The following is a 14,848-nucleotide window of genomic DNA, read 5'->3' on the forward strand; positions in this document are numbered from 1 at the left end:
CTACTCTACTGACGAAGACGACGTCCGCCCGCCCGCCAGCCCGACCCTCTTAGCCAAAAGAGCACGACCCTTTCAACTCCCTACCCCTACATTGTCTAGCTCTGTTATAGCTTCCGTCTTATAGTTTCCTTCGTCTCCATTCTCTTCCTTCCTATTTATTCTTTTGCCTTCTTCTTCAATCTTATTTATCTTCTTTTTCTTCTTCAATTTGCTCCTTTTTCTCATCTGTTCTTATAATATACTCTCCGCTATACTTTTTCCACCTCCGCTCTTAAGCTTTATTAATCCTCCTCTCTTCCTCCTCATCATCCTCTCCCTCATCCTCTTCCTCCTTCTCCTCCACCTCCTCCTCCTTCTCTTCATACTTCGTTCTTTGTTCTTCTACTTCTTTTTCAACGCTAACCTATGAACTTCAACTATACAATACTAACAGCAGCTCTAGATTTCTAGACCTTGTCTCTGGGTGCTTTTTCTCTTCTATAATGCTGCATGCTGAAAAATTCAATATCATCATTCTATTCAAATTTGACATTGCTGTATAAAAAACGCATTCCCAGTTTGAACTTAATTTTGGGATGCGAATTTTATTGGAAACAAGATGGAGCAAAATATTTTTAAGTATTGGCTTTGGATTATCACTTTACACTATGTATAGTAAAGGAAATCAAATACTGACTAAACATGAGCTATCAAGTTCACTATTATAGCTATGTATTTGAAAAGGACGTGAATATCTTCCAGTTGTGGGGAGTCTGGGGAGTTTGATCTTATCAGTAGTCAAATCTGCAAAACCAGTATGAAAAAGATAAAACTAATAGACATAGTTTATTTTCACCAGTCATTGATGACTGGTCAACCTAGTTTATTGAAAAATTAATTGAGGTGCGATGCTTATCGATATTTATGTTTAATATTTCTCATTGTACTGTTTTAATGAACTACTATTGAATGATAATCAAGACCTTTCACAAAATATATTACAAATCTGCCAATCTTAGTTTCATTGCTGGTTTTCATTTGTCAAGAGCAAGTTTAGAGCAAGAGGAAAGTGATGTTTTCCAGGAAACCTTCCAAATGTAATTTTCATGGATATTTATTACTGTGATATATTTAAAAAAATCTAAATCGTATTTGATTGTTGATTCACTGGAGTTTCATTCCGTGTAAGCTATAACTGTTGCACTCACGTCATTTTTGGACTCTTGCCTGTCATTTTTTGACAATCATCCTTCCCCAATTTCATTTTTTTCAATCAGCAATTTTTTCTGCATAAACATAAAAAAGAGATGTCGGTTACGTCGATGGGGAGTTCATGACTCAATGACTTGTTTGCATAGACTGTTTGATTTCTGTGAACATGAGTTTCCCCAAAAATAATTTTTCCAGAATATAGAAGCTAAATGTTGAAAATATAAAAAATGCTGAAAACAAATCTTTGCCTGCAGCAGAATTTTACAGAAGTATGTCAGACAAGATCCGTCACATATCATGAAGTGAAATGTGTTCGAAATTTTATTCAAACAGAGCGACTCTAAAGTCGTATTAAATATTCTAGACAGTGATGTGATGCTGCCAAGCTTTTTTCCTGTTGAATTTATGTTCGGGATCATCCCAATGTATCTCCATTGGAATCTCTTTGAGGAATGAACACTGTCAAGATAAATTTTGATATTATTCATTATTGCATAACATTGCTTCAAGCAATATAAATAATCCTAATTTCAAAACATTACAAATCAGCCTCAATTGTCCAAGTCTTGCAGGTCATCAGTGAACTACCGATGTTAATTTGGCAAGCTACCTACAATAATTATCAATTCGATTGTCATAAAGATATACTGTATATATTTCGTAATAATATTCCTCATTGACTGTCAGTAGGTACTTGTACCAATTATGGTCATGCAAACAAATCCGTTTGTCAGTTAAAGCATATGTCAATGGCTATTCATATCACTCGCGTCATATCGCGCGTTTACATGCACCAGTCTCGTCTCAATATGCGCCTAGCCGCCCTATCCTATACGAGTTGTAGCAGCCCTCAAGAATGTGTATTCAATATCGACCAAAGTAGAGTATTTCTAAACCTTCGATATTGTCTCTGCTCTTCCTGTACTGAAATCCAAATTAATTGGTTATGAAATTTTTTTTTTTCCATTTTTAAGTGGATTGAATTTGAAAAGAAATAAATCTTCTCTTTTTCTTATCAGACTCATTGTCCATGAAGCTGGCAGTGAATGAATTGAGTTAAAGGAACATGAATCTTAGAATGAATGCAGTGATTGTACCATAATTTTCATTCTCTAAAAATAGATGGAATAGTTAAGATAATATCAAGTCACTTCACTTTTCAATTTTGTATAACAATGCATGCGGCTGTCACTTCTGTTTGGAACAGTAAGATAATGTCATGGCATAGCCTTCGGTACATGAATTCATTTTTGTTAATCTATCCAACTGGATATTCAGTGATTTTGTTTCTCAAAACAGTAGCCAAGTTTTTTTAATGAGAGAGGTGTCATCTTACTCTTTGTTACGAAACAGGCTTCTGGTGATGAGAACGATCTTTTGTTTTTGGGTGGTGGGTTGCATGACCAGTGATTGACTCTCGCCGAGTCGTCAGGTGTGATTAATTTGCGTGGAATTTTCGGCATGACAGCGGAGAGGCCGAAATCGATGCAAGCAGTGGGTGGGTGGGTGTAGGCCTGTCTGGGTGGTGACGGGAGGGATGCTCACAAGACCTCTTCCTCCTTCACCTCCTCCACACCGGCAGCTTCTTGTGTTACAGAGGAAAAGGAGAAGGAGAAGGGTTGAAGGCAAGGCAAGGGCAGACACGCAATCATCGATTTTTAACTCGACTGTGTGCGCTTACCCGCCGCCTCTATATGTTGCACCTGATGCCGTTTTAGGCCTAAAAACATAGCTCTGCACTCACCAAGCCCACTTCACATCTCACGAAAGAGTCTGCAGATCACATCGACTGCTGCTGCTGCTTCATCCAAACCACCAACATTTTAAAAACAGTTCAGTAGTCATTGTTTTGAAAGATACTGGGGGAAAAATTACTAAAAAACATTTTCTCACGGTCAAGAGGTTGCATGCTAGACTTTGTTGGTTAGTTTTTGGTTGGATGATGTTGATCTGATTGATGGATGCATTGAGTTAATCAGTTTAAATAAATCCGACAGAAAAGGAAATCTAAAAAATAAAATTATAATTATAATTTCAAGGCAAACCCCATTACTGGCTGTATGACTGTAATGACATACATTACGCTATGCTATATTGTGAAGTAATGTTCATCACTGTAATGTTGAACAAGTAGAGAATAATATTTTTATACTATTGTTGTAATAATCAAGATTAATTCATGAAAGATAGGTGATCCCGCAGTAGAACTTCAAAATTAATGTAACAAAAATATGTATTAGAATGAGCTACTATCACAAGTTAGTGTACCAAGGTGGTCATCGTATTCCTACTTCTGTCAGATATTTGAGCAGTATTGGTTGGCGTGTTTATTTCCCAGCTGTCAAAATTCATAGTATTCTTTCAATGTTGTTTTCCATCACGAACTGCTTAAATCACTTTTTTGTCATTAAATAGAATGACTAGTAGTCAAATTTCTTCAATAAATTAATGAATTTATTCACTTACTGTGACAACGAGATCTTTCGGCAGGTCTGCCATCTCCATGGTTGTACTCATAGACAAGTGGAAGGTTTGCATGGCAATGTGGCATTTAGTGTGTTGTTATTGCAATTTTTAGTGGGTTTGTTTGTTGTGGCGAATCAAAGAGGATGTGGGACAAACCCAATAGACACCAATAACAGCACACTAACCTTCTAGGCTACTTGTCTACGAGTACAAGGCGGCGATGAAGATGGCGGACCTGCCGAAAGATCTCGTTGTCACATTAAGTGGATAAATCAATTTTTTGAAGAAATTTGACTGCTAGCCGTTATATTTAATAACAAAAAGTGATTTCATGGGATTTCTCCCTTTATTTCCTTCATTCCGTGTCTTTCATCTTGAAGGTTTACACTGTGTAAAAGAGTGAAAAAACAACTTTTCATCTTTGAACACCGATTAATCTATACATTTATCTTGAAATAGAGACATAATTTCAAAATTGTAATAATGATTATTATAGATATTTCTTACACGGGTCCCAGCCTCTGTCCTCTGAGCAATAAAATAAGTTGTATTATACTCGAAACATTTAATCCATTATGAGGAATATATTAATAATACAGACGTATCGTCTGTAATCATTCTTCATGATTTATACATAATATCGGGGACCGAGCTTCGCTCTGGAGTACAAGAGCATAAAAAAATTATTACGAAAGAAGAAATTATAATAACATTCATAGTCCATACAGAAATGTTCTATCTAATCACAGTAAATTGAGATTAATTCCCAGAGGAATGCAAAAATTTCCCTCACAAAGGCCCGGTTGCACAAAAGCCGGTTAAATTTTAATCCTGATTGATTTCACGTGAACCAAATCAGAGAAGACCATTTCAAAAAGATTGATCTACTGGAATTGATCAGGATTGAAAACAACCCGGCTTTTTTGGAACCGGCACTAAGTACCTGATTGAATGATTACAAAAGTTGAACAGCTGACTCATAATTTTGACACAGTCCCACACTCACTTCCATTAGTAGCTGAAATAATAATTATTATTATCAGCTGTTTTTCCAAGGATGAATGATAATTATCCTTTTAATGTACTTCAGTGAGTTTTCCCAGGGATGAGACCTAGTGCAATTGAAATTTTATATTATAAACCTACTATGTTCTGAATTTCGTGAGAATCGTTAGAGCCGTTTTCGAGATCCGGTGAAATACAAACATATAAACATCCAAACATATAAACAGAAATTGCTCGTTTAATAGTATAGGATAATGAAAAGCTTTATACAAAAATTAGAATGATTTAGGTCGTTTAATGTTTGAACTAATTTACTAGTTCTGATATCGTTGGATGTTCAGATATCGGATAAAAAAGAAGACCGGACCTCCAATGATCACTTTCAAAATATAATTTTTGAAAATCGATTGTGCAGGATAGGAGATCCATCTAGCTTTACATTTACTTCTTGCTTGAATAGAACTCACTAAAATCTTCAACTCAACTATCAATTTTTTCATCAAGATAGGCTATCATAATATCCTACATTTTCCCAATCACAAACGTTATGTTTCCATTATTGACTGGACTAATAGTATCATCCATAAAAACGTAGGGCGATAAACGATGTTTAAAAACATCGATGTTTACTGTTCGATGTTTTTCACTTATCGATGTTAGGATGAAAAAACATCGATGTTCAAAACATCGATGTTTTGTCTTTCGATACCCATCCCTAGTTTCCACAAAATGTGATTGGAAATATTACCTTCTACCAACCAGGTTGAAAATGGTGTTCTACATAAATAAAAATTTATTTCTCGAATACTTAACCGACCGTCCAAGATTATTTGGCCCAGTATGGGGACCTTGGCTGCTTCATTCTTTTTGTTTTGCAAATGATGATCGAGTTGGCCCAGACGAGAGAGATATGAGATGGTGTTGGATGCTGAGTGAACACCATCCAAATCCAAATGGTCAATGCCAACCATCCAAGTACATAATGGTCAATACCAATAAGCAATCTGTCTCGCCGTCTGTACTGTACTTACAACACGCCTTACTGCATGTGATCTTCTTCTTTTCCTTCTTACTCATGCCTTGTCTCCTTTCTTCTTCTCATTCTTCATCCTGCTATTTTTCTTCTTTCTCTTCTCTATTTTTTATTCTAGCTTCTTTTTTCTTCTCCATCAGCCCACTTCCTTTCCTCTACAATTAATTCCTACGATCTTCTGCTTATTTTTTCATTCCCTTCTGATTTATTTTTCTCCTTCTTCTGTCTTCCCCTTTCCTTGAGAAACCATCTCTTCCTTATTTCTCCATTTATCTACTCCCTAACCACTTTTTCCTCTCGAGTTTTCAATTTCAATTTTTTTCTTGATTCCTCTATTCCACTCTGTCCAGTTTTTGCCTCCTCCTTCTACTTCTTTCCCTTCTCCTTTTTCTCCTCCTCCTCCTCATCTTCCTTCTCCCACTTCTACTCTTCTCCATCTTCTCATCCTCTAACTTTTTTCTCCTTCTCCTCTCACTCATATTTATCCTTCTTCTCCTTATTATTCTCCTTCTCTTCCTTCTCCTCCTCCTTCCCTCTCCTCCTCTTCCTTCTCCTCCTCCTCCTTCTCCTCCAACTTCTCCTTCCCCTCCTCCTCCTCCTATTTTTCTCTTTTCCTTCCTCTTGCCCTCTTTAACTTTTTTCTCCTTCTCTTCTTACTCATATTTATCCTCTTTCTCCCTATTTTTCTCCCTCTCCTCCTCCTCCAATTCCTCTTCATCCTCTTTCTCTTCATTCTCCTCCATCTCCTCCTTCTCCTCCTTCTCGTCCTTTTCCTCCTTCTCATCCTTCTCGTCCTTCTCCTCCTTCTCCTCCTTCTCCTCCTCCTTCTCCTCTTCTCCTCCTTCTCCTCCTTCTCCTCCTTCTCCTCCTTCTCCTCCTCCCCCTTTTCGGTTCCACACATCTCAGTTATTATTTTTATATCCGTACCAAAAAACCGTTGTGGTTTTTTTTTGAGAAGGAAGGAGAGGAGGAGAGGATTGGGAATTTTGACCCATTGGCCTGGTGAACATAGCAGGGCACCCCAGTGCCCAGTCTGGGACCTTGAATTGAACTTTATTGTCCAGCGTTTATTTCGTTTGCCGAGACAAGAACAAAGCTGCTGCATTTGTGCATCTCCAGACGAGGACCGCCCATTCCCCTCACCACACCACGACAGAGGTCCTTCGGCCACAAAATTGCATTCGAATTTTTTGTGCCTGCCCACCTGAACCAACTCTTCTTTTTTCGGAAGGTCTGCGTGCAGTTTGCAATGCACTGGCATTATTATTACAGGCTAAACTCGGTTTGCGCTCCTCAGACTGGAAATAAATTTTCGACAACCTTGGAAAAGTTATTGGATGTAGGCCTAACACCTCTCGGCTGCAACGAGACACAAAGGAAAGTGAATCTGGTTATTATTTTCACGTTGAAACTGAAAGTATTGTCGGTCACCGTACTTACTTGAAGAGACTCGTGGAGTACTTGAACAAAAATTTTAGCCTATATTCTGATTGACAAATATATTTAATGAATCTAATGTTAATCTGCAATCCGCAATATTATTATATTTTTTCCGAATAGTTCGTTTGAAAGAGTTTCATCAATTATTTTGAGTCACTATTTTGTTCGTTCCGCTTCTCCATTCGCCTCTGTGCCCACATCAATATTTCATTCTTTCCGATCTATCCTTTCTCAGCTGTTCAGTTTTGTGGGGTTTACGTCTCTTTCTCCTACCTCCTCCTCCCCGTATTTCATCATTATTATTATGTTAAATCTTAGTATAATATATTTAGGCCTACTCGAACTGTAAATTATGTGATGTGGAGAAGTATAAACAAACATAACTTCATTCAGACTACTTAATACATTAACTAAGAAAAAATGTTGATTAGATCTAATTGTGTAGTTTCTCTTTCAACCAATGATTTGATTTGGTGCTTGTGTAAATAATTGAGATGAAACGAACAGGATTCGTATCATAATAATTGAAGAACGCTATAACAGATTGTTTTTCTGCAGATGTTTGCCACATGAGACTGTGTGCGTGGATAATGTGTGAGTAAGATAGGGATGAATGAATTAAATGCAATGAGAATGGAGACCATGATTGACACAGTGATACAGACTGAAGCTTTGGCGTTTCTCACCACTTGGCTTTGTTGGTTCGACATTTTTACTCCAATATCTGTTGAATACAAACTGAGTAATAATTCCATTTTTCAGATTAGATTCGCATCTCTCACAAAAGTTCTTGCGTCGACATAAAATATGTCAATGTATCTAACCGGTCGTGTGTCTCTCTCCATCAACGTTATAGACAGTTGCAGTCGGACCTGATAACAGCGCTCACACTCACATTCCGGGATGACACGTCATGGTACGATAGGACAGAAAGCTCTATGTTTATTTAGGATTTTTTCTAGACATTTTAATTTGATAAATTATTTATTAATTTTTGAGAAAACATAACAACAGGTAAATGTAACTTACTGAGCGCGAGGTCTGCTGTTCACAGAACTACTAGTAATGTTATTTCTTATCCGATGAAATCAAATAATTAGTTAGTTTTTTCGTAATTTTTAGAAGAAAATACATTTTTCTCAATTCCAAAAAAGCAACAACATAATGAAAGTTTAATATGTATAGTATACTAGTGAAATAATAGTGAAAATTACTAGATTCATGATTTCTTATTCCTATAACATTAGTTTATTCAAGTCGAAAATATATTCGATGTTTCCACTTTCACTACAGCTGAATCAGGCTCCTCCATGCATTTGCAGACGTGCTAGTTGAGGGCATTCTCTCATTGTTGCTAGTAGGTGATGGAGCATCAGCAAAATGAGCTGAGGAGGGGAATCACAATTCTACTCCACAGAAGTTAAATAAGATTTTTCCATGAATTTTGATGGGTAATTCTTGAGAGGGATGAGAGTATTCCTCCACTGTGATTAGGATGTGCTGACCGGTGATTAGGATAGCGGAAAAATAGAAAAGTCATGACACATGACACGATTCTCCAAAACCGCTCAATATGCCTGTAGTATTTAAAAATATAACTTCTATGAAATTTCCAAGAGATGTTCTTGGTGAAATCTCATCTTATTTTAAGAAATATACCACATTTATAAGAACTGAATGTGATTTCAAGAATATACCGCATTTTTAAGAACTGAATGTGATGTAAAATTATCATGTACGAGTATTATAGTGTGATGTCTTTGTAGAAGGATCTTTTCACATTATTATGAAGAAAACGCTTTCCAAGTTGACAGATAGTAATAAACTTTCCTCGGAAGTCAGTTCCAGTAAAAATAGGTGAGAAATGAATGTTTATCTTATCAATTATTTATCCTATCAAGCACGGTCAATGTTTTCATTTTCAATATTCGACTGTATTATGATTTTTTTATTTTTCTGAGTTTTGATTGGTTATTTATTGTGAATTCGTGTATTATTCAGACCAATTGAATTGCAACAAACTTCCATTATATATTTTAGAATTACTTTCAAAAGAGTGCAAAAGAGTTGGAGTTGGAGACGGAGGCAGTTCACTTCTTTGTCATCTGTTGCTTCATTCTCTCCTCTTATTCTCTCTTTTCATTCTCTGCTCTCATTCTCTTCCTCCCTGTCTTCTTCACTAACATTACTCAAGTCCATGATCAGTGCTCGGCTTTATTTTGGCAATCTCTGTTCTTTGTTCATTTTTGACTGCTTGTTGAAGGTGAGCAGGCCCAGCCACCACCTTTCAAGCCATAAAAATGCAACTTGAAAATGTTGACTACCAATTATTATCAAATCCTACCACTACCTAATAAGCAAGTACTTTTCCCAGACAGCTCAACAATTAGCAAATTCCTAGTCAGTGGTAACGACAATATTATAAAAATATGTTACATTTTTTTATTATTCAGGAGTCTCAATTCAATTTGTATCATTCGATGATTCCATCATAGTCATCATCATCATCGTCGTAGTGGATTAGGCTTTTCAAGCCTGTTCCGGCGTCCGTTTCTTCCTTGGTCTAACGATACTTCTTCTGCCTATTGGCTTGTGGAGTAGAGCATTCAATGTCTTCAAGACTAAGGACATGATCTGACCACTTTTTTCTATATGTTTTTATCAAACTCAACACTGGTCGGACATCACATTCTCTTCTTATATTTTCATTTCGAATCCGATCCTCTCTTGTGCATCCTTTGACTTGTATAAGGAATCGCATCTCTGCTGACTGTATTCTTTCTTGTTAGCATCCATGCTTCACTTCCGTAAGTCAAAGTAGGTACCGCTAGACTCTATAAAATTTGATCAAGGTGTTCTTTCTGGCTCTACCTTTTAGAGATCGAGTTGTTGCTCCGCATACCAGGTTAAATTTTGATATATTTTTTGGACATCCTGATCGTAATCATATGTGATGTCGCAGCCTTGATATTTGAAATTTGAAATCTGTTCCAAAATCCTCTCCCCTAATACTATTTTTGACCGTATCGGCCACTTGCTATGAAAAGTCATGATTTTCGTTTTGATGAGTTTAATATGCATTGCAATTTGTAGCTTGTCCTCAGATTCCTGTATGATTACTGTGTCGTCCGCAAACATTAAATGGTTCATATAAGTGCGGGTGAGAGAAATGCCCTTGTCAACGCGTTGCTGCCACACATGCATAAGCTCATCAACATAAATATTGAAGAGGGCAGGTGAAATTGGGCATCCCTGTTTTACTCCTTTATTTGTCAGTATTTCTCTGGACAAGAGAACAATGATCCCATTTTCCAATGTTATTCTTATGGAAGTATTGTAGTGTAATGTTTTTATGTTAGCGTCAAAATAAAGCCTCGATGATTCCAATCATCAAATAATGTAGTTTCTTCATAATTTCTTCAATTGCAATGTTCATATTATAACAGTTAATGAGCAGAACAGAACTAAAATAACTTATTATGTCATTACAGTAGTGGAAACCTTGTAATTCCTGAAACATGTTCCTTGAAAGAAATGATTATCGTTAATCATCGTGCATGATTTTGAACTTATTATTATATTGAAAACTATTTTTATGTATATTTGAATATTCTAACATATTTAATTTATATTGCCTAAATGTCCGCCCTTCTTTGAGCAGTGGTGAGTTTTGGACTCTCCACCCACAAACTCGTGACCTACGTGAGTTCCACTCCTGACTTTTTTGTAGGTCCTTTCGCTGAAGGAGGGGTCGCCAAATTGCCTCCAGGGCACCTGGTCACCCTTGACTCAGCCTCTTGACCCGCATTTGTGCCTGGAGTTTCGCCCATCTCTGGTCTCTTGGGTTTTTCTTTTTGCCCCTCCGAAACTGGCCTGATGGGGGAGATCCCGTAGGTTTGAAGGCAAGGCAACATCTGGAGTTGCCTTGAGGTCCATTTTAGTCGCCTCCTATGACAAGAATGGATACTGTGGGTGAATTCTGGCTTCCAACACATTCTTGAGTACGATGATCGACTCAAAGCTCCCCCAACCCACAACCCCCCCGGGCTTATCCCGGTAAATCTGATCTGATATTAATTTTTATATTTTCCTGATTTTCAATGATCAATTTTCATTATTGAGATGGAATATTCTGGTAGATCATCATACTTATACATAAGTTAGTGTGGAAACAATTTGACAACGGTGCAGAGTTAGAGAAGGATAGAGCTTCTTGCTTTGTCCAATGACAGAAAAGGATATCAAATCAATGTTCATAAGATGTCGACCCTATAAACTGAATCTCACTTCAAATTGAATGTTGTATTACAATTTTTCATTTAAGATAACGTACATAAAAATGAATGTGTGAGAACATGAAATTACTAAAATAGGCTCTTCATATCAGATATTATATTATTCATTGACTCCGTATCAATTCAGTGAAGAATTATCATAATATCATAATAATATAATCATCAATACTTCATGAAACTATCAATGGATTCGGATAGAATTGTTATTTATTATTAAATACAAATTGTTAGCGATAATTCAAATGGAAACTGTCAATATTTTCTTATAATAAGCATTTGAGCAAATGCAATTTCTTGTTCATTTCCATAATATTATATACTATGTTTATTATATTTCATTTATACATTATCATTTCATCCCTCCAAAAACTTGATTCAACGTTCAAAATTGAACAGAAATTCTAATTCACGAGTATTAAATAAAATTTCGAGCTTATTCTACAGACTTGAGTGGAGTGAGAATCGACTGTGAATCGACCTCGTGTCCTTGAGGCAGGTTATGGTCCAACAGCCGAAACTTGACCTTGGATAGTGGATTCGGTGATTGGTGTGTGAGGTTGGGGGGCGGAAGGGGTACCAGGTCCCATCCTCGCGCGAGTGGAGTTGAACGAAACAACGTGCAGGCGCCATTATTCTACTCCGATTAGAAAACTTGACTGTGGTCATGATTGGTGAGTAAATGAGAGGGAGAGAACGGATTAGAAAGAGAGAAAGAGAGTGAGAGAGAAGTGGACCCGTATCAGTTTTGGCAATACAACTTCCGTGACCTAAGACAACCAGTTCGGCATTACACAGTTCAAATAAAAACAACAGAAAACACACTCCTCTTCCAACGTTCAACAACTAAAAAAGAACAATCAAGCCAAACTTTGAGTTGAATAGATTAAAAATGATCACACTTCTCAAAAATAATTCTGTATCAGTAACATTTAGAGATATGCAGTGAAGGTCGTATGAAAAAAAACAATTTGAATAATAACTCTGGATAAGGCATAAAATTAATTACGTGAGATCATGAGAGTTCAATGCTCTTGGAAAGAAGTGTTTGTTATCGGGGTTATTACTGAAAATCTGTTTCAAAAATGTTGGATAAAATTTGAATGTATGGTACCATTGGTAACCCGTGTTCCATATCATTTCACCATCATTCAGATTTCTCAAAAAGCCTCGTTAACATTTTTTTTAAACTTTAATGCTCAAATTTAAATGAAAAAAAAACTTAATCTATTCTGTGGCTTTTTTGGGTAGGGATTTTTTAATAAATAAATTATTGAAATTCAAATAACTATTCTGATTTATTTCTTATTTATCTTTTTCCAATCTCTTAGCATGGCATATCAAAAGGTATCGTTTGAATAGTGATCAGATATTTAATATGTATTTGATAAACTCGACATAGCCAGGTTTGATAATGCCTATTCAGAAAATAACACTTTGATGCTAATAATTAATTAAATACATTCATTCAAATATGTTATACTTTTGTAAAGAACTGATATGCAGATAATGAATCATATCGGATGAAGTGATAAAATGATTTGAATGGACAAAAGTGAGAGGGAAGAAAAAATATGAGAGGAATAAGGAAAGGAATATTCGATTGAATAAAAATGATCATCAATTGAGTTTAAAACCATAGAAATGGGGTGAGAATTACTGTATATGAAATAATGGTATAGGTTTGATATAGGTATTTTCATGGTATCGTTAAAAATCAGAGGAATAATATAACAGAAAAGTTTTAATTCACAAGGGCGGGTTGAGTGGAAATGAAGCAGTAATGTGATTGTATGAATGATTAGTTGATTGCTAGTGTTATCAATCCAGGGATTTCCATCTTGTATTTTGTTTACTTCTATTCTCATTGTACTTTTATCATGAATGTATTCAAATCTTCCAACAATTTTATTCTAAATACCTGATGGGTCACTATCAGATCTAGGATTGGCCACTAATTCACCTTTAGAGTTGATTCATCAAGATTATTGTACTGGTGATACTCTTATTTGTTTCAATATGAAATTCCAGCTTATTGGAGAACACAGTTCTTTATATACGGTTGACCGCATACACTAGAGAAAGATTTTTATTCCTACAAGGCAATTTAACAAAAATGACAAAAATCATAAAATTCATTCTGGAATTATATTATTATAAAACTAATTGATTTTTGGGAAAGTATGTTGAAAAGCCAATTTCTCTCTCTCTAGGCTATGAAAAAAGATAAGCTGAACTGAATTTCAATCAAAGCGATAATTTATTAGTAAAGGTCAATTTTTTCGCAATCTGAACAGCTCTCAGTTTTCTAACTCCAAATTTATTTTGATGCGACTTTTGGCGAACTTTATTAATTTATTGAATGAAAAATGACTATTGTGATAGGATGATGATAAGCATATTCATTGAAGAACCTTAACCTACCACCTTCAGATTGGATGGGTTGATCAGCCAACTGCTCAATGAGCAATTCCAAAAATACAATCAATTATTATTTTGGGTGCAGTGCTCAATGCAAGAAAAATCCGACATTTTTTCTCTGTTATATAGGTGGCAGTTTTTGTTGGTTAATTTTTACTTTCCTTATGCCCTATTACCATAGGTAAGGAAAGTATTGCTTTCCGAAAAAAATTAAGGTACCCAAATTTCTATACGTTTCAAGGTCCCCTGAGTCCAAAAAAGTGGTTTTTGGGTATTGGTCTGTATGTGTGTGTGTGTGTGTGTGTGTGTGTGTGTGTGTGTGTGTGTGTGTGTGTGTGTGTGTGTGTTGTGTGTGTGTGTGTGTGTGTGTGTGTGTGTGTGTGTGTGTGTGTGTGTGTGTGTGTGTATGTATGTGCGTCTGTGTACACGATATCTCACCTCACAATTAACGGAATGACTTGAAATTTGGAACTTAAGGTCCTTACAATATAAGGATCCGACATGAACAATTTCAATCAAATGCAATTCAACATGGCGCCTAAAATGGCAAAAATGTTGTCAGAAACAGCGTTTTTCGTGATTTTCTCGAAAACGGCTCCAACGATTTTGATCAAATTCATACCTAGAATAGTCATTGATAAGCTCTACCAACTGCCACAAGTTTCATGTCTGTAAAAATTTCAGGAGCTTCGCCTCATCTATGCAAAGTTTGATTTCAGATTCTCAATTATCAGGCTTCAGATACAATTTGAACAAAAAATTTTAGGTGGAAAAGATTCAGCATGGAAATCTCTACAATTAATGTTCAATAACATTTCCACCTAAAATTGAAAATAAGCTCGAAATTCGAGAAAATGTGATTATCCAATTGCAAACTGTTGGCAACTGTTGATTCTATTAGATAATTCACTATGAAGAGATAGCAGACCTCGTATGTCTCCAGCGTTATTGTCCTGTCACCAGCTGGCTCAAATCTTTGAATAGTAGACTTGAGATGCGC

Source organism: Nilaparvata lugens, chromosome 1 (genome assembly GCF_014356525.2).
Source record: "Nilaparvata lugens isolate BPH chromosome 1, ASM1435652v1, whole genome shotgun sequence".
NCBI classification, from domain to species: domain Eukaryota; kingdom Metazoa; phylum Arthropoda; class Insecta; order Hemiptera; family Delphacidae; genus Nilaparvata; species Nilaparvata lugens.